Below are 21,480 nucleotides of genomic sequence, written 5' to 3' on the forward strand. Positions count from 1 at the left end.
CAGTCAAGAAAGTAACTGAAATACTTCCCTGATGGATTGTATTTTCTAGTGGACTACCTATCCTAATCTTTCAATTACTGAGGGGCAATCTTCACTCTTTGATATATTTGCTTTGATATATTTGCTTTGATATACAACCAACTCTCTGTATAACTTTTCATGCATATTGTACCCAAATATTTCTATGCTAATATCTAAATTGTATCATTAAATTTATTATTCTTACCTGGGTTATTGTTGATTATGTACTATATGTATTGTATGACTTTTAAACCAATCTTTGTACTCTTTGATAATTTAAGCACTATACCCAGATGTATAGACACTCTTTCCTTAACATATGTATTATATAATCTTAACATTAGCTTTAATAATTTGTTTAGGTTTTAGGATAATTCTGATTGTGTCATTTAGTGACAGTTTATACAGTACCCTGAATATCATTTTAGATAATGAGCTATACACAAGAGAGGGAGGGTTTTTTTTTACTTAGTTAAAACAAATTAGCCATTACAGACTATGTTCTAGTCTCTATTTTATGCTAAGAAGGAAATGATGTACACTATTCACAGGTTTGTTGGGTTTTTTTAGGTTGATATTAGAGAAAGTCCTGAACCAAAACTTAAGGAAGAAACACTCAGCCTTGGGAGGGTCAGAAATTTGGATCTAGATACACTAACAAGTAGTGTTTAGCTCTTACATAGTTTTTACTTTTACTTTTACTTTTTTAATCCATAGATGTCAAAGTGCTTTGACACTGAAGATAAGTATAATTAGCCCAATTTTATATATTGGGAAACTGGCACAAACAGGTGAAGCGATTTGCCCAGTGTTCCCCAGCACATCAATGGCAAACCTGGGAATAGAATAGAATCCTAATCCTCTGTAACAGTATTGTACTGTAGAGAACACTACAGTACATTGATCAGAAGCAAGTTATTGCTACATGGCAATTCATTGTTTTCCATTGTACCGCCCCATTATGACAATGAAAATAACAAAAACTAGTGGAAAATAATGAATTAGACATATAAAAGTAACTGGTGAGAAACCAGTGTCATCAGTTATTGATAGTTCTTTAACAAATGGAGCACAGGCACTCTTGTATTTGAAAGCAAGCTGTTGTACTGCTCTGTAATGAAGACTCAAGGCAATAGCTTAATATGTGAGGAGTGTGTGCTAGAATATTCACTTTATAGAACTAGCCCATTTACATGTGATCCGTTAATTATCTGCATTTGATCTTTCGATGAACTATAATTGGGTATAGATGAAATGTCAAAGAAAGAACACAGAGAAGTGGAAAGTGGGAATTAAGACCTGATTAAAGGAGACTACTTCAGCCAATGACTGAAATGCCTCTCACACTACCAAGGGCTTCCTTACAGTTGTGTAAACTAATACAGGTGCATGTGTAAGTTTTATTTTCATCAATAAAACTTGTATTCCTGAACTTTTTTCCAAAAAGAGAGTTAAAATGGTTAATTTCAAGATGTTTTTGATAGTCTACCCCTCCACGCCCTCCCTTCCTCTGTGTTTAGCAATATTTTACAATAAATGTGCTATTGTCACAACCAGCTGAATGGTGGGTAAATCATGTAACTGATGTTTCACCAAGCTTTAACCATTAAGTTAAAAGGTCTTTAATTATACCAGTGTAAGCCCTTTGACCTCAAAATCTAGAGGAGAAAGACCTCCCTACTCCCCCAATGATGAAAAGGGAAAAGAGTTGCCGCAGAGAGCTTCATTTGCATAGACTGTGTACCCACATTCCACCAGTCGCATTTAAGAGGTCACCATAACTATAGATGAACTTGGATTTTGTGGGGGTAGGAGGAGTTCCCAGAAAAGTTTAGTGAAGGGAAGGTGTTTTATGATGAATAGTTGGTTTTGAAGTAGTCAAGACCCTGCTTGTGGGTTATAAGTGCTTTTGGCACCTTATTAAAGCTGAATTATTGAAGTGGGTTAGCTAGTAGTACTTCTAGATCAGACCAAGCAAGCAGTTCTCTTGGGGTTGGAGGCAGACTTGTAAAGAGTCACTTGAACTACTGCTACTTCCTGATCCAAATCATGAGTGGGGCTTGGTGGATGGAGGAGGTTGTTCAGTCAAGGATATGTCAGTGGTGTGTAGATAGGAAGTGAATTAGGTTACTGCTAAAGTGATTAGAAAATGGGGGATATTTTACTGCTTATTTGCATATATTGTTTTCTCAAGATTATGGCTTTATTCCCTTTCCCCCAAGAAAGATTTATTTTCTTGTATATAATCCCAGAGTGCTTGTGAGTGTTGAAGTTCTGTCAAGGGCACTCAGGAAGGGTGTATTTAGTTTTTTCAGCTATCTGGGTGGAGTTGAATCAGTTTAGTTATTTGTTAAGAGGTGCCCTTGCTATATAAAACCCAGCCCTATATGCTGCTGTTAACCACCTGGCAGAAGGGTTACACCAGTAACTACCATCTCACGCACATTCTTTTCCTCCACTACAGAAGCAAATAAATCTTCAATAGATAATATTGTTCTATACTTTGGAAACTCATATGTGCAACTCCCTTTGATATAGTATGTCATGGGATGGATTAGCCCTTTCATAGAACTACTCCAGCCCACCTGTGCCTCATTATCAGCCTCAAGGAGGCCTGATAGAGGAGAGGAGTTGCCTATAAAAAGCCAGAGGGGAACAGGAAATTAGAGGAGGAAGCAGCTATAGAAGAGAAGAGCTGCAATGAGCAAGAGGCTCTTTGACTGACCAAAGGGGGGGCTAGAAAACTAGAGCCAGAAGGCTGAACTCCATTTTGAAAGGACTGGAAGTGACACCTTCATGAAGAGCAGATGGGGACAGAAGAAGAGCTCCAGCTGTGGTAGAAGATGCCAGAGTTGAGTATGAACTTGTGTATTGTGGTGATGGACTTTATTTTGGAACACTGAGGATTGCTGTGAACAGTTTCTGTTATTAAGGGACTCTGAAGAAGGAAAACAGGCTGCTGCAGAGCCACCCCTTTGCATATGGCAGGTACTCAGGGTGCCTGTCCTGTTATGCAGCCAAAGATAAAGGGTTAGGCTGTGGCCCCAATCCCCTTCTGACAAAATGTTTCAATATTATTTGTGTGTTTACTAGTGCCTGGTTGTGGGATTTTTGTTGTTAAGACAGCTTGTTTAGCAATGGCCAAAGGATACTACTCCTACCAGTGCCATTCCATAGTCCCTAGTAGTCTCGCAGTTGTTGAAATCTTCATTCATATATAGGCTTGTGTGCACAAAGTGGAGACATTCTGAAATGAGTGATGCTGGCTGGCTGAAGAATACTTGTTCCTGGGGCTCTAAGCAGAAGTGTATACTCAGAGGTTCAGTATTAAATAGAAAAGGCGGGTGGGACCCCAAACCTGTATATATGAGGAAGCATTTTTAGCAATCCTATAAATCCCAGTCATGGCCAAACCATTATAAATAGAAAATGCTGTGCAAAACTATAAATTTATTTGTGACAACCAAATCATCGTTTAATTTGTATTGAACTAACACCAGTGAAGGATCAGGGCAGGGGTTCCCAACCTTTTCCTTTCTGAGCCTCTGCCCCCACCCCACCCCATCCTATTAAAAACTTCAGGGCCCTGTGGTGGGAGGGGCCTTGGGGCAGGGGACTTGGGCATAGCAGTAATTTGACACCTGTTTTTTGGGGGTATGGGCCAGCGGGACTTGGGCCAGCTCTGTGTGGCAGGATCCGGAAGGGGGGAGAGCGCCACCTCTACCCTCGACTCACCTCAGCAGACTCTGACTGTGCGTGGGGGGGTGGGGGCACAACCAAAAATTATAACTCAAAGGTGGGGGCTTAGTTCAAAAAGTTTGAAAACAGCTCAGGGTGTGGGCAGAGGGTAGCTCAGGGTGCAGGCAGGGAGTATTTTGGGCTATGTCTGGGCAGGGGGGTAGCTCAGGGTATGCGGAGGGGTAGCTAGGGGTTGTGTGTGGGCAGCGGGGTTGTTCAGGGTGCAGGGATGGGGTAGCTGGGGCTGGATGCAGGCAAGGCGGGTAGCTCAGGCTGCGGGCAGGGGGGTAGCTAGGGGCTGTGCGTGGACAGGGGGGTTGCTCAAGGTGTGGGCACTGGTAGCTGGGACTATGTGTGGGCAAGGAGGTTGCTCAGGGTGCGGGCAGGGGGGTAGTTAGGGGCTGTGTGCAGGCATGGGGTAGTTCATGGTGCAGGGAGTGGGATAGCTAGGGGCTGTGTGCCGGGAGGGCTCCCATGTGGTCCCTGTTCCCTGACGGGTCTGCCAGCCACAAGCCGGGTCTCCCCGCCAAGGCAGCTCTTACCGGCTGTGTGAGCAAAATGGGGCTGGGAGCTGAGGAGCAGCTTCAACCCAGGGCACCAGCAGGAGAGGGAGGAACATTGCCTGTTCCATGGCACCAGCCAGAGCAGCAGCTGCCCCGCACTCACTGCTTGCCTCTGGCTTCCCAGTTCCCATCTCTGACCTGGCCAGGGGGTGGGGAGCTGCCCCCAGGACTATGTTGCTCTTGCACTGCAGTTTGGGGGAGGGCGGGCAATATCCTCCATGTCCCCAGCTCTGCCCATGGACTCGGTGCTTCTGCCCTGCAAGGAGCACCAGGACTCGGGGCTCCGGGCTTCAGCCCCGTGGGGGGTGCCAAGAATCAGGGCTTGTTCAGGTCTGCACCGCCCAGCTTCAGCCCCGCAGGGCTCTCGGTTTCAGCCTTGGGCCCCGCAGCCCCCCTGAAAGGGCTCACAGACCCCCAGTTGAGAAGTGCTTTCTGTAAAGGTTACTGTAAGTGCTTACATCTGAAATGGTTATGGAGGAGTGTCACTTCTCCAGCTTGCTCTTGATGGAAAACTGACGCACATTCCAACAATTCTGACATATCAGAGATAGGCCTAAGCAGCTGCCTGTATTCCTGAGTACCTGTCAGTCTCTGTAAGCATTCTATTTTGGAGCTGAACTCTGCAGTTTTGGTACTCTCTACAATAAAAATTAGAAATCCTGTCAAGATAATTCCTATTTCTTATTTATCTTAGGTTTATTTGTAGCATTTTAACTTCCAGTAGGAGGAAATAAAGGCTTATGGAAAGTGATATGGTTTACTTTAACTTTTCAACAACAAAAAATTGCTGATTGGTGGCCAATGCTGAAGTTTAAAGGCTCACATGAATGCCAGATGCTTCTTTTGTCAGTAATGCTGATCTGCAGACTTCCATTGAAATGGGACATGCAACCTCATGGGGCAATGTGTGTGACTAACACTGCATAAGCTTGTTGGCAGTACTGTTTGTCCAAGATAGGGACTTTCGATCTGTCTGCTGGGCAGTCTGACTGGTAAACAGACTGCTACCTAGAAAAGCAATTTCTCTTTATTTCCCTCCAACAACATATTGATTCATACTATACACATTTTTTTAAAGCTGAGGTGCGCTTATAAAGTCGGATCTATTTTTCAGGTTTGTCACTGACTTTCTATATGATCTTGAACAAGTCACTTAGGGCCAGATACCTAAATGTATTTTAGTCATTGTTCCATTCAGCATTTGAAAGCCTAAGTTACTTAGATGGGTAAATCCTACTTTCATAAGTGACTTAGTGACATTCATTGAAATGTAGGGTCCTAAAACCATGCAATACAGAGCAATGACTCAGTACTATTAATCTGGTTCTCAGCATCTCTGGGCCTTAACTTACCCACGTCTAAAATGTCTCTGCTAACCTACATATCTTTAGCCTGACTATACTATAACAGGGTGAGTGTGCAGCTAATACTAGAAAAAGGCTTTTAAAATCCTTGAATGAATGGTAATAAGTGCAAACTATGATGATATAGTTTCATATATTTGCATATATTAAAGATCCTGCAAACTTGACCTATCACCAGTCAAGTCAGTCTCAAATTTGTTTGTTTCAATCATATGAAGATAACAGGAGGTTTATCTGAACTGCAAGTAAAATACTATTGATTCAGTTCCAGATTCTTCCCAGTGGCTTGGTTAAAATACAAAATAGTTTTGAACTTTGCAATAAAAGTTGAGGCTGATCATTATGCAGGATTGAGACAGGCTTTGTTCTTCCACCCTCTATGTGTGTGCCATGGAGCTGCAAAAAGAAATTGTGACTGAGAGGCTAACTGCTGATCTGGGCAGTAGTTGAACAGGGAAGGGAGAGGACATGATATCCCCTTATTCCCCTGCATAGGGCTTGGTTCGTTGTGAGTTCCCTACATAATAAATGCAAACAATAGTGTTAATTTAAATGTCTAAAACTGATGATTTGCCAACATGTTCCCTTTCTGCATTGCTCTGGCGCCTCTGCCTTCTGAAGACATTGTTTCCCTTTTGTATCTCCTGTGTGGAGAACTATGAATGAATATGAATGAAACAGAGTATAATCAAAGAACATCTAATCCTGGAGATGTTCTGTAAACGTAAAAACTATTATGTCTGGACATATGGAGATGATCTTTCCTTTGTGGTTTCCTTTAACTTGGTTGACAATAAATAGTTTTAATTTAATGTTTTTCTCCTGTGTGATTCATGCTGTGTTGTAGCAATGAAATGCACTAAGACATCATAAATGAGCTCAGACCATTTTATCTTCTGGTTAAATTTTATAACAGAAGCTAATGCTTGGGTATCTGACCTGATATAGCTTGTTAAAGTGGAAAAATGTTTTTACCATCCCTCCTCCTCACCCGTCCCCCATACTATTCGTGGACTGTTGAAGACAGACACATTCATGAATGGACAAAACATGTAACACGCAAACATTTTCTTATCCTTTTGTATACATCAATATAGAGATGTATACTTCCAAGAGACATTTTTGGTTGTCTACCCATCCTGATCTAGCCCTTTTTATAGCATACCCAATACAATAGTAGTATCTTAACTTTGAAAAAAAAATAAGAAACACATTTTTGACTGTGTGGACCACACTGTCTTCCTACTCCATCAGTCTGTATACTTACACATAATACCACCATTTATCTCCAGTGTTATGTTGGCTGGTCCTTTTTGCAATCACTTGTATTGATGGACTGTGAAAAGAGGAGTCTTAAAGTTTCCATTGAAGGTGACAAGACTCAAGCTTAAACTGATCTCCAGGATTGGTGACTTCTACGGTGAAGGACCTTCCATGGAGAATGTTCAGCCTTGGGGCCAAAGTAGTTTAATTTTAGGATCCATCAGACATAACCTTCTCAGATTCACTTTCCTAGCCTACTACTGGGACACTCTCTCTTTTTTTCAGATATCTAGGTCCTTGCCAATCTAGAACATTGAAGATAAAAATCAAGAACTTGGGTGGGGTGGAAATCTGGATCTTCTCAAAGTGGCTGGTTCTAAGACCCTATGTAGGCATATAGGGTTTTTTCTGCAGAGTCACCTAGGCTTAGGTGCTAAACTCCAACTTGTGTTAAGATTGAGGGTAATTACTGATGATTTATATAGGCAGGTGTATCTAGTTAGCGCCAACCTTGACAATAAAGAGGGTGGGAGTGTCTCTGGGCCAGAAGGAATTAGGATAGATGAGGTCCTGGAGGGAAACTTGGGGAACAGCCAACTTCAGGGAAGAAGAAGAAAAAGATGTTTGTTCTGTTGATGGTTTTGAGTTGCCATTAAACCCAAATCCCTGAAAAGGGTGAGTTTGGACATTAGCTCAGTGATCTGTTTCAGATGGGGGTAGAGACTGTTTTAGTAGATTAAGAGCAAGTGAAGATATTGACACAATTATGTAATGTGCTATCTATAATCCATCACTCTTGGGAGGCAAGTTATTTTATATGGTACATGAAGTACCTACAGCTCCCATGTCTCTTTCACCTTCAGTCTTACATGCAGTGATGATTAACAGTAAATGATGAGAGAAGTATACATGAATTGCTATCAGAACTAGACTATGTTTAAATTAATGCATGTTGGTTAGGTTTAATAATAATATTGATTTTTTTTTAAATACAATGCAAACATGTTAATGATGTCCATTTATCGGTGGTAGTGATGGTATTTTACAATTTAACAGTTATGTAGCATAATGAGCCAGTAAAATATTGTATCTGTCTTTACCCAGAATGTGCTGCTGAATGTGGACATTCTTAATGTAGTGAGTGAGCTCCATGTTAATAGTTTTTCCTCTTGCCTTCTGTGCGATTCTTGTTTATTCTTTCATTTCTTTATCTTCTGTGTCTTACTGAATTTTTAGTTGGATTTTTTCAGGCTTAAGGTCTCCTATACTATGGTTTCACTATAGAGGATTGCTTTGTTAATGTGTACTTGCTGAGTTTCTGTTATGTTCCTTTTTTGTATACATTTGGAAATAACTATATTCTTCATGTCAAATTTGTCATAAGAGTGACAGTTTGCTAAAGCTGCCATTGATTGTTGTGTTACTGTAGTTGAAAAAGCATTGATTTGCTGATCATACCTTTTTTTCACAAATGTAGATCAGTTGCTACTAGTACTAAAGCTAGCTGACTCCACCCAGTGATTGTTCACTGTTTATTTCTCGTAGCTGTTAGCTAAAGAGCCTAAATAGTTTTAAATCTGTTTGAATTGTATTGAATCTTTTTATTTGTAATTTTACTTATCTGATGTATTTAATTTTTATTTATTCATGTACAGTTAATAGCTTTGTTTGTTTTACCCTCACAAATATACATGGTTCTCTTTAATCAAAGAGCTTAAATAACTGAAAGCATACATCATGCTAAGGGAAACGATGGAACTGATACATTCAAAGCTATGGGTGATCAGCACCTCTAAAATTCAGGAAACTTAAAGAGGTGTCAAAATGTGAATTGTAGTACCAAATATTAGGCAGCCAAGTTTAGAAAATAGTGATGACCTATGTCACAAAGTTTGGATTAATCTTCTACCAAGTTCTGAAGCATTAGGATCCAAAGATTTGCCTTGTATGTGGTCTATAACATTGATATAGCCATGCTATCTTACTTATTAGTGTTCAGATATAACAATTTCTCAAAGTGCATCTAATGTTTTAGTGCTGCGTTAGTCACAAATTAACAGGTCAAAGGACCAGAAGACAAAAGGGGAGGGGCACTAGATGCCTTGGACCTGCTCTATTAACCCACTCTGTTCACTATTAAAAAGAGAAGTTTAAATATTTTGGCCACCTGCCAGAGTTCCTGGGTATTCTCTCCAGAAAGTCCATTCAGCCCAGTCACATTCAGTTTACATAAAAATATGTATATTGACATACTCTGGGAATTGTAACACTAAACAGAGTAATTGGTGTGCACCCCCACCCTTAATTTGGTTTAAAGTGTGGTAGAATCCAGTGTACTAGATGCTGTACTAATACACTGGGGTTACAATATCTTCCTCAGAATCTATAATCTGAAAGGCAAAACCCTGAAGTTTGGGGGTATGTAGATACTAAGTGCAAGCGGAATAATTGGAATGACAGATATGCAGGTACAGTAATTCAATAGTCTTTTTGTATGATATGATTTCAATATTCTTATTTACTTCTTCAGTAGAAGTTACTCAGTGGTGAATTCCACTCTTCATAAGACTTTCAAGCCTGCTTCAATCTGAAAATGGGTTTTAAACAAATCTGAGATATAATAGCCACAAACTGAATCATATACTATAATCTAAAATTCTGCTCTATGAATCAATGGATCATCTCTATGCCTGTTAAATTAAGACATTTTGCAGGTAAATGACCTGTGGTGATTGAGTATCTTACTCTATCTACTTCTTTTAAAGAAAAAGGCTTCTATTTACTGCAGACATAATTAATTGTGTCCAGAATTGCACCTGTTGAGAAGACTCTCCTTGATGACATCCATGAATGAGAGATTGAAACATTGAATTATGGACCATCAGGCCACGTTTAATTGTGCCCATATTTAACTTTGTTCCCAATATTAGAGGCTGGGTTAAAATCCAAGTAAGTTAGGGTTAAAGATCATAAATTTCGATATCCCAACATAGACTGTGGAGTATAATCCTGACTTCCTTTATCAATATAGTCTGTTCTTCACTGCAGATGAACAACTGCTCCCAAATGTGACTGAACGCTGCAATGTTTTCATAACATTGTTCAGTTCAATGAACAGCGTGTCACATACTTCATTATAAAGTTTCCTGTTATAAACTATAAATTTTTATCATCTTGGCTATCAGATCAAAAAGTGGCCTACAATGTTGCTTCCTAATGAGATTTTTATTTCAAAATTTAACTCATTGCCCTTTGCATTTAAAATTGAGCAGCTGAATAAATGGGATTTCCACACTATTCTTCTTATAACTAATTATAGTACTTGGTCCTTTTTCCTTTAAACTTAATTAGCCATATAGAGTAGATTGAAGATTAAACCTGCTAGGGACTCAGCACATCCAACTCATATTAAAGACCACGAGAGTTTAGGATGCCCACAACCCTGCATGCATTTGGTATATATTTACCAAGAACCATAGTATATCATGATTTTTAGCTGCTTGTTTTTAAATTGCTGTGGTATAGCTCTAGCTTATTTTAGAGCCAGAACTGCAAAGCCCAAAGTCAATTATTTGAATGTTTTTGTTTTGAAATTGTGTGTGTGTGGGGGGGAGATTTTTCCCACTTTGACTGGTTTCTAACTTTTGCCAGATGGACAGCACTGAACAGTCAGTGTGGAATGTTTTCCTACTTTCTTATCTGTGTGTGTGTGTGTGTGTGTGTGTGTGTGTGCTTTTTTACTTTTGTCAGTTGGAATGCAGTCACACTGGATGTAAATGGCACTTTCAGAGACAAAAGTAATACTTTCATTTTTAAATAGCTTTTAAAAATGAAAAGTGTTCCCCACTACCACCACTATCCCATACTTAACTGTTTCTAACTTCTTTCCACTTGGAAACAATCCTATCTATCTAATCATCTATCATTTTAATTTTATGAGGAAAACTTTCAAAAGTTGTCAGAAAATTCCAGATGATGTTAATACGTGAAAATAGCCAATTATATTTTGTTTTGCTTGTGACTTTGGGCTTTTGTCTTAAATAATATGACCATACATTATTTTAAGCCCACTGTCCTAAACTCATTTGACACACCCAGCAAAGGACTTGAATGAACTAAGTATTATCTGGCTGGAAGGCTAAAAGTTAGAAGGGAGAAAAATTTGCAATCATTAAAGAAAACAAAGACCAAAAAAACTCGTCATTGAAGATCCAATGAATGAATTTAGATGGAACTGCATCAGAGAAGTTACTGACAGGGATGGAATAAAAGGAACTCTGTTACCTTCATGCCAACACTTCTGAAAATAAATTTTAACTGTTTTAAAAAAAAATGAGCACAGTCCAGCTGGAAAGGACCCATAGAGCTCTATTCTCACCTTCAATTGAAGGAGCTCAACACTGGGATTCCATTGTGCACCTAAATTTGGAGAAAGACTTTGCAAATGAAGAAAACAAAAACAGGACTGAACTTTAAAATAAAAGGTCAGCACTGAGCTTTGAAAGAGAAAGAAAATTGTAAAACTCATCAATATCTTAAAGAAAAAGGTGATTTGGTGCAGATGTTGGGGAGAGGCAGGTGGAGTTGGGTTGCCTATAACCTACAGTTTTCTGTATAGAATATATATAAAGATAGGAAATTTTGATAGGAGCAAGACCTATTTAGTAGCCTAGTGGGGTACGTCTACATAGCAGCAAAGAATCCTGTGGCACCTTATAGACTAACAGACGTTTTGCAGCATGAGCTTCCGTGGGTGAATACCCAGTTCTTCGGATGCATCCGAAGAAGTGGGTATTCACCCACGGAAGCTCATGCTGCAAAACGTCTGTTAGTCTATAAGGTGCCACAGGATTCTTTGCTGCTTTTACAGATCCAGACTAACACGGCTACCCCTCTGATACTGTCTACATAGCAGTTAAACACTCATGGCTGGCCTGGATCAGCTGATGTACAGCTCAGGCTGCAGGGATATAAAGTTGCTGTGTAGATGTGAGATCTCTGGGACCCTGTGCGGGGGGGAGGACCCCAGAGCCCGGGCTCCAACCTGAGCTTGAACATGTATACAGCAATTTTTAGCCTTGTGAGCCCAAGTCACCTGGCCAAGGCCAGCCACAGCTGTGCTCCTGGTCTGTTATTCCACTGTAGATGTTCCCCTGGAGACCTGCAATATTGATGCAGCAAATGGAGGAGAGAAAACATCCTTTATTGCATCAAGCAAAATCAAGGAGGCTGCTGATTAAGAAGATGGTGAGCAGGGAAAAAAATGCAAAGGAAGAACACAGTGGAAGGAAAACATAAGAAAGATTAATACTAGAAAAGCTAATGAAATATCATAAAGCGCATGAGCTAAAGCCAGTCCATTGACTTCAGTAGATTTTGAATTAAGCTCAAACTGAGAATCACTTTTATTTCTATTTAAGAACATTAGGACTAGTACTTGGGTGAAAGGTTTCAGCGAAAACATTTTTCTGCAAAAAATGCAGATCTGGGAAAAATTAAATGTTTCACAAACTGTTCATGTTGTGGTGGGGTAGAAGGGTCTGAATAAGTCAGTTCCATCTAGATATTTTGATTTTTTTAAAGGATTTTTATTTAAAAAAAAGAATTTTTCATCCATCCCAAAATTAATTTTGTTTTAAACTTTTCCAATTACTGATGAATTAGAAATAAAAAAGTCATTCAGGGAAAAACAAAACTCTTTGAGTCATTCCCTTTTTTTTTTTTTTCTTTTTTGGAATTGGTAATGAACTGAAGAGAAAAAATAACCTCCCAATTTCATACAGTTCTAATTAAGGCCAAGGAACTTTCTTTCATCTGCTTAGATATGATCTTTAATCTTTTGTATGTCATCTTAGTGCTCCCTCTCATCAATTGTACATCAGAAAATAGAGAGGAGGAAAAACAAGTATTATTTTGTTTAAGAAGAAATGTCAAATTGTGTTCATGCAGGGTACTGATCTGTGTGTGCACATATCGTATATGTACATCTAAAAAGGAGGGTCGTGTTGCCTATGCTAAAGAGTCAGCATTTTCCTGAGCTACTATGGAGAAGGCGGGAAAGGTGAGTGCAATATGGTGAATACTATAGCTTAATGTTTACCAGTTACCACTGATTAATATAAAACAGAAAGCAATAGAAGATTGGAGGGTTGGTGAAGAAATGGAAAACCAACATGTAAGGAAAAATTAACAGGACCATTAAAAAGATTCCAGAATTTTGTAGAGAATTTAGCTCTAGCAATATACTTTAATGATAAATTCCACTTTGAAAACAAATTACAAAAATGTAATTTTTTTCTGCACAAAATTCTGTTCTTGACAAAATCCTATTTCTCAACCCCCAAAAAACCTCTGAAAACTTTAAGAATTTTTAATGAGCTCTAGCTTTCATGTTGTGATTTTTTTTATGTATGTATTTTATATTTACAAGATTAAAGCTTCACTTTGATACCTCTAGGGCTTTGGCAGTAATGAAAAAGCATGTTTTAGAGCAGTCTTTGTGGATGTTCTCACTTATGCAAAAATTTGTGGTATTAGATATTAATTTTATATCTCTGTCTCTAGTACCTTTTCAGGACAGCCCTTTTATTTTCACGAATCAGATATCCTAGTAGCAATTGGTGATTGTAAACGTTTATTCCTTCCTTTAAGAAAATAAATACTTTTACATTTTAAGGTGAATGAAGGTACACTGGCTACAGTTACTCGATATAATAACTGCATTTGGTTATGCCTCATTAGATAATATATGAATCTCTAAAACTGTTTACTATTACCATAAGCAGTGATTTATCTGATTCAATTTAGGCATAACTCGTATTTACTGAACCTGGTAGCTAATCTTTCTATTGTCTTGTTTTGCTTTACTAAAAGAAAAAGCATTTTTTAAGAGAATAGCTCCCCAAAAGTAGCTCCCCACTGAGTTACTGGTTTGGGGTTCTTTTAAGACATAACCCCAATCCATCTCTCATTTCCTAGTGTAGACATATGTAATTAGGGGACTGTAATAGAATTCATTATATGGAAATATGATGGTGCTTCATAGTTCTCTTCTTGTGATACTTACATGCTTCTTATAATGGAAAAGAGAAAATGACTTTGGTAAATGGTGCTGCAACGTTTGTTACTTTTTCTTGTTTCATTATAAATCAAGTGAAACAAATCTGGTATTACATATAAATCACTCACTTTTAGATCCAAGTGCTTCCCTGAGATACATTTCCTTGGCTTCCATTGAAACCAAGCAGAGCCACAATTTACACATAATTTCTATCATAGGGTTTGCTTTAAAACAATGAGTTATTGTGGACTGGCACCATTGGTGGATCTCAATGTTGTTCTACGTGGTGTGTTAGTGTGGACCAGCAGGATATAAATTTTAGTGGGCACCAGCATGTTGCTCACTAACTAGTCACTTTAAGTTCCCTAATCCATATGGACATAGTACTAAGTGAAACAGGACTACGTCAACGTGCACCAGGGAATTTATTGTGCATGCCAGCAGGTTCCACACTCTGATTGTTAGTGTGAAACACGCTGGTGCGCAATAAGATTTACACCCTACCTGGTGCGCACTAGCGCACCATGTAGAACAACATTAAGATCAGTGTTCAGTCCACAATAACTCATTGTTTTAAATGTGGAGTAATTAAGTCAATGTAACTGAGATCAGAATCTGCCCCCACATTCCTGCATAATAAAATAACAGGCATTTAGGTACCAAGATACCTTTGGGGAGCTAGGCTTCATCAATGAGTGAGATACCTGTGAGGATGTGGGCCTCCGATACTAGTTCTGTGATTCCTGTAAGGCAAGGGTAACAATCTGATATTAGCTGCATCTCTAGTCAGTATCCTTTGCTGAGCTATTTATGGCTAGCCATAAATGTTATGGAGTTATTTTTCACATTACAAAGAACTGTAATCTTTATTCAGATTGTATCACCCTCAGGCAGCATTGTTACTGAATTGTTTAAAGAATGGTGTCTCTTGTATATTGAAGGGGCCCATACTGGAGAATGGGGAGCCTAGGGGTTTGTCTGCACTTGAAATGCTACACTGCTGTAGCGCTTCAGGGTAGACGCTCACTGCAGTGATTGGTGTGGTTCTCCTGTTGGTGTAGTTAATCCACCTCCCCAAGAGGCAATACCTGGGTCAGCGGAAGAATTCTTCTGTCAACCTAGTGCTGTCTACACTGGGAGTTAAACTGGCTTAACTTCATTACTTAGGGGTGTGGATTTTTCACATCCCTGAGATGTTGGTATCCTAATGTAAGTTCCCAGTATAGACCAGGCCTTAGGAAAGTACAATTTAAGTTTGAAAAGTTTCAAATCAGTCCAACCAATAGATATTAAATATTTCTATTTAGGAATGTCAAAGTGTTGATGGTTTTCAGTTGAATGAAATAAGTGTTTAGACACTTCCAAATGGAAAATTTTCAGAACTTTTTGTAAAACAAAAAGTTCAATTATCTTCTCTTTTTTGTCCTAGTTCAGAATGAAAAGAAATGCGAAAAACAGATAAGTTCTGGTTCTTGTTTATTTCAAGCAGATGAGTTAGGGTTTGCCAAATTATTTTTCATTTACCATTAAAATGAACAGGCTTGAAAATAGGAACTGATTTTCTGGTTCATAGTATTGTTCAGCAGCTTTTATTGCCAAAACCAGTTTTTAAAGAAGGTGCTCCTATACAAGGCCTTGTTGGCAGATTAACTAAATTTCCATATATGCTACATCCATTTTGAGCACACATGCAATGGCAGTACAAGTTTCTCCAATCTACTTCACCAGAGCATGTCAACTGTGACTTGCAGAAACCAGCTGTAGTCAAGAAAGTAATTCATTGTTCATACATCTACAGTTCATGTTCTATAGTCATTACGGCTTGGAGCTGGATGAATTTTTGTCAGATTTTTCTTTAAAAATGTGAACTTTTTAAAAAAATATTTTTTCACTTCTTCACCAGCTCTGCATCAGTTGACAAGGATATTCGACATTGCCGGCTGACACCAACTTCAAACTACAACCTTGAGATGAAAAACCATTAACTCCACTGAACTATCCAGTCCCCTGACAGCCACTTGCTTTAAATAAAGCTCATTTTCCTAAGTAAATAGAAAAACTATTGGAGTGACAAAAGTAATTCTCTAGAGAAGCTACTCTCGCTGACCGTTGTTGGAAATGCACATTGCTTCTTGTTAGTGGGGGAGGGCAACACCTGCTATAACGATAGCCTAATTAAAAAGGAAAATAAAAAATATCAGAGGAATGTCTTTCTAATGAAGATGCTGAGAACTAGTTCTCTTCCCTTGTCTATCCTACTACTGGGATGATTAATGAAGACATTTTATTTAATCTAGAAAAAAACACAGGCTACAATAAAAATGTTATAGGAATACTTCCTGTTATAGATGGCGCAGATGGCAATGCCTACAGTTAGGGATGCCCCAAACTTTCTATTATAAGACCCTTTTTACAGTGTTTTTTATAACTGCAAAACTTTGAGCATTTAAGCTGAAAATTTCCATACCAGATGTTTCCCTCAGGTGTGTGTGGTGGTGGTGGTTTAATTTTAGCCAAAATTGTGGTAATTTCTCAGAATGGGGATAGGGAAAAAATATTTTTCCCCTAGTAAAAATTTCTTACAACTATTCTCTTGAAAATCTCTGTGGCCTCCATGATATGAAACGAGAGCTTGACATTTTGGTAGGTGAGCACTCTAATGTCAAGGATGTGCTTTTGCTGTCCTTGTCAGGATAAGTTATAAGGCTCCACAAAGCTGTTAACAAGTCTTTGCGGAGCACATGCTAAAAGCTGGCAGTTAAATTTTCCAAACACATTTTCTGTACTGAGCATGCTTCAGGCTGGCACTGCAGGGGTTGAGCAGAATTTTCTTTGTGATTGTGCTTCCCAGCTGTTGGGGCCCAGTTTGATGCCAGGAACTGAGGAGACTGTCTTTCCTATGCTTTCAATGCACCTGCTTTTGGCACCCAGGAAGTGATCTAGAGGAGGAAGCTGTCTAGCTGTAATGTAGAAGGGTGGGAAATTAATCTTGTGGAGGGTGATGAGACTGGGACAAAGGGCTGGGGGATGTGGTCTGGGACTGGAATGGGGAGTTAAGTGGGGAAACTGAGGCCTGGTCTACACTAAAAAGGGGGTTCGAATTAGGGTACCCTAATTTGAACTACTCACCCGTCCAGACGCGGCGGGGTCGAACTCAGCGGCTCCCCCGTCGACTCCACCACCGCCGTTTGCAGTGGTGGAGTACCGGAGTCGACCGCGGCGCTTCCGGAGTTCGAACTATTGCGTCTAGATCAGACGCGATAGTTCGAACTCCGAGAAGTCGAACTCACCGCGTCGACCCGGACGGTAAATGTAGACTAGCCCTGAGAAACCAGCAGGGCTAGAGTAGAGTTTGGAACAAGGATCTTGGATGGAGAGGGACTGGGATGGGGGGGAGATTTGGGGGAGGGGTGAGACTGGAATGTGGTGGCTGCGGGAGGGATACTGGCTAGGTTGAGTAACCAGGCAGGCATCTGGGACTTGGATGAGGAGCTTAGTGGAGGTACAAAGTATACTGAGGCTCGGATGAGGAACTGTGAGTGTGTGGGGTTTTTTTGGTTTTTTTTACTTTCCGTTCACCATCCTGAAGGGCTGGGGTGGGGGTGGGGTAGTTAATTTACAATGATTGCGGGTTACAAAGTGTCCAGCTGAGGTCTCTGTAACCCAGTGGTCTGCATGTCCATTGGTCCTGGGCATAGCAATGCATAGTCAGGGGATACACCTCTGGAGGGAGGAGATATACTTCTGTGGCTTGTGCAGTTTGTGGCTCCCTTCATCTTCTCTAGGTAGGAGGTAAGAGAGAGAAGGGGTGCAGCCATGGTCCCTTGGCAGGCCTGAGAGTGTAGAGGCCTTCATACCCACCTTCAGGTTCATAGTTCACTGGGGCCATTGTGCCTATCTTGAAGCACACTGGACTAACATTGTCAGGTAGTTTGAGGTGGTTACCCCAATTAAGTAAAAGTTCTAAATAAAATTGCAGCCTCTGCATTGCACTGTATTGTGGTGTCTGTATTTCATTGTCCTCAGTAATGAGTTGATCTTGTATCTTGGCTTTGACAGCTCATTTGGCAATCTATAAGGGCATGTGTTGGGACTAGCACATTAATACAAAAGCAGCAATGTAAATTATAGTATAGGCACCCAAGTTTCATAACTTACATTTGGGGAAAATAAGCTAGTGCCACAGAGATGTTTAAAGAAACAATCATGACTTTGTCAGAACTGCCTCTTTATAAGATATGAAAGACCTCCACTGTCAGTGTCTCCTTCCCAGTGACAAGGTGAAAGACAAGAGATACTGACTGAACATAAGTCTGGGAAATCTGAAAATATTGCACACACAAATCCTAACACCGTATGACATTTCATTGATGTTAATTGCACAAAACTCTCCACCCCGCAAGTGCTCACACTTAAACCCTTCATATATGTGCATTTCTAATTTGGGGGAGAAACGTGTTAAGTCTAGAGCATTGCACAGGCCAATTCAATATTTGACATATCAGGCAACATGCCATATGCACTGTTTTTATATTCTGAAAATTGTGTGACGGGGAAAATCAGTGACATTTAATCTTCATAAATAATGTAAGCATTCATTTTAGTCAGTTACATTGTTTTCAGCTGTCCAAATATTTTAGATACCACCTATCAAATTCTTAGATAGTGGTTCTATTGTTTCACTTTCAGACAGACTGCTGAAATGAGATACAAGCCACAGAAGCTTTTGTGGGGAAAAATCTAGCAGGGCTATGGAAGATGGGATTTGAAACGCTGTTGCTCTCTAGAGTGTTGTGCTCTTTAATTGAATGCTAACTAGTCCACCGTTATGGCCTTGCTATTGGACCTAACAAGAAAGTTATTTGTCATTGCTGTAAAGACGGAGAGAAGAGATAAATGAATTATAATGTTATCTGTTTGTTGTTTGTGGACAGTGAATGATGGTATTCGAAACAGGGTACAGCATTGCTCAAATTGTGGAAAAACTCCTGGGACTAGAGATGAGAAATAGAATGAGAACCTTGTGTTTTTCCATTTTGTACTGAATAGGGGGATTACTGAATGAGCATCCTTGCTTAGTTTTTTTGGGGGGTGGGGGGGATGTGGGAGACATTTAAAAATCAATGTCTCCTCTAATTGTTTTCAATAAACTTGTGTTTAGTTAGTGTGACTATATAAACTACGTGGTCTAGTCTACATTTTGGGCAGGACACTGACTCATTATAGCACTGCTAAGAGGACTGACTTGGGACAAAAGGGATGGAAAAGTATCCAGATGTTTTCCCCTGAAGAATGAGGAGTCCCCAGGAGGCTTAACACAGGTCTAATGAGCTTGATGCCCTGCACACTCTTACCGTAGGTGTAGTGGATGATCCTGAGCAGGCCAGAGATGTAGCTAAAGGATAATCTGGAGAGTGAGGGACTCAAAAGGATCCACCAGCTAGGAATTACTCTTGGAGAAACATGCTAGCCAGTGTCACTTAGAACAGTCCTTTGGTTGCGTCAGAGCAGGGGAAGTTTAGATCCACACTTCCTCATTCGATCCTAGCTGCAGGTCCTGCACTGAATTCAGTTTTGGTCAAATAATGGGATATGACTACATCCCCCTATTCCAGTGCCCTATCTGAGTAGTTGGGGTGAGTCGTGTCAAATGCACTAAGAAGGAAAGGAAAGAACCAACCTTCCAGAATCAGTGGAGCTAGCACTTAGAAAGATGGCATTTATTGAAATGAACTATTGGGTGGGTTATTATAAATAATGGCTATATTAATGGAAACCAGGACTGGATTTCATCATTTTAAAAAGAAGCTTGGGTTAAATTTGCAACAAGTATTTGCACATGCTCATGAAACAGAGTACTTGAGTGAAGTTGGGTTTGAAATTTTGGCCCTAATAAACTTCCACAAGCCATGTTTGCTATGACACCTAAAGAATAGTAGCAACAACAAACCAGTGCTCTGCATTAATTCCTTGAGCATCAATTTATTTTGAACTGAAAAGGTCATAAAATATATTGTACTATAACATACCCCAGCAACCTTTGAAATAATTAGTGTATTTGGCATATAGCCATAATGATATACAGTACTGTTTCCCTTGGCTTAGTGTTTTGTGTGATGGGTTGGTCACCTTCCTGGAATGTCACTGAGCCTCTCCTGCTCTACCAGCCTGGCTTCCCACTCCCTGTTTTTGCTGAATTAGGCTCTCCGGCGTCTTGCAGCACATGCAGGTAGGGCCACACCTAGCTGCAGCCACAGACTGAAATCAGATCTGTGTGAGAGGACTCCCCCAGCACTCAAGTGCACACCCCTTTGGGAGATAAACCCCAAATAATACTGTCTTGCACTGCATAGAAAAATCTGCACAGCGCAAGCTCATAAAAGAACAGCCTCTTCCTCAATGTGAAGAGAGATGTGAACAATGTGTCTTCCCCCCCACCCCCAGTTAGAAATTAGAGAAACTGAGTTTAATAATAAACAAGATACAAGTGTATTAACTGCTATTCCTTTAACCCTTTTGTAAACAGAACAAAGCAGATTCTTAGTAAATAAACTGCAGACTGAGTTTAACACACTAGATAGGTAGGATGCAAATTAACAAATTCTCACGCTAAGTGATAACAGGTTGGCAGATTCTTAAGGCACAAGTTGCTTTGACTTTCCCAGTTCAGTCTTTGTTCCTTAGGTGTTTTCAGGTGTGTTGTTGTAGGGCAACTGAGGTCCACTCATGTTGTCATTGTCCCTCTTTTATATCTTCCCCCCACACTTGCTGTAAAGCTTTTTTTATTCCTGTGACCTGGGTCAAACAGTTCCCATTGTGTAGAGCTATCTCTGAGAGGTTTCTATTGCACACAGTTCCTGGGGTGATCCTTATGCTTTTGTGCATTTCTTCAAGAAGCCACTAACATTGTTTGGCCTCATCCAATGTAGCACCTTTGAAATAGAGAGACATGGTCAATATTTCCAGTTTCAGATAAAAAAAAATACATGCATACAAATGGGATAAACAATCAGTAAATTATAACCTTTCCAACGATATCTTACAAGACCCATCTTGCATAAAGTATATCCTGTTATAGCATATTCATATCCTAACCATATTTCCATAAAGCATATGGGGTGTAATGTCACACTTTGGGTTTTTTTTTTCAGGCTCTGAAGCAGTTAAAATAAAAGCAAACATTTAATAAATAACACTGACAAGGTGACACATTATCAGTTAAAATAAAATATATATATATTTTAAGCTCAAGAGGAGGGACATTTTTACTATTTCAGTGCAGTACTTTCACATCACTCAGATCTTCATTTTCCAAAAAGCCTTTACAATTAATCTCAAAAGTAGTGCTCTTAACAGTTTAAGACCTTATCTAAACCCACTCTAGTATCTTTATGAAAATCTTACCTTCTCTATTGTGCTAGTCTGGTCTTGCTACATATTCTAAGATGCAAATATCCAAGGAGAACCTGAA

General features: G+C 39.6%; 1 long non-coding RNA gene across 1 annotated transcript; it reads left to right on the top strand.

The window, feature by feature from the left end:
- Positions 1-2,701: 2,701 nt before the first annotated feature.
- Positions 2,702-16,127, top strand: LOC123349117. The gene is made up of 3 exons (XR_006573384.1): positions 2,702-2,872; positions 12,899-13,010; positions 15,913-16,127. It is a non-coding gene; the product is annotated as an uncharacterized LOC123349117 (long non-coding RNA).
- The last annotated feature ends 5,353 nt before the right edge of the window (positions 16,128-21,480 follow it).

This window comes from Mauremys mutica, chromosome 14 (assembly GCF_020497125.1).
Source record: "Mauremys mutica isolate MM-2020 ecotype Southern chromosome 14, ASM2049712v1, whole genome shotgun sequence".
In the NCBI taxonomy this organism is placed as follows: Eukaryota; Metazoa; Chordata; order Testudines; family Geoemydidae; genus Mauremys; species Mauremys mutica.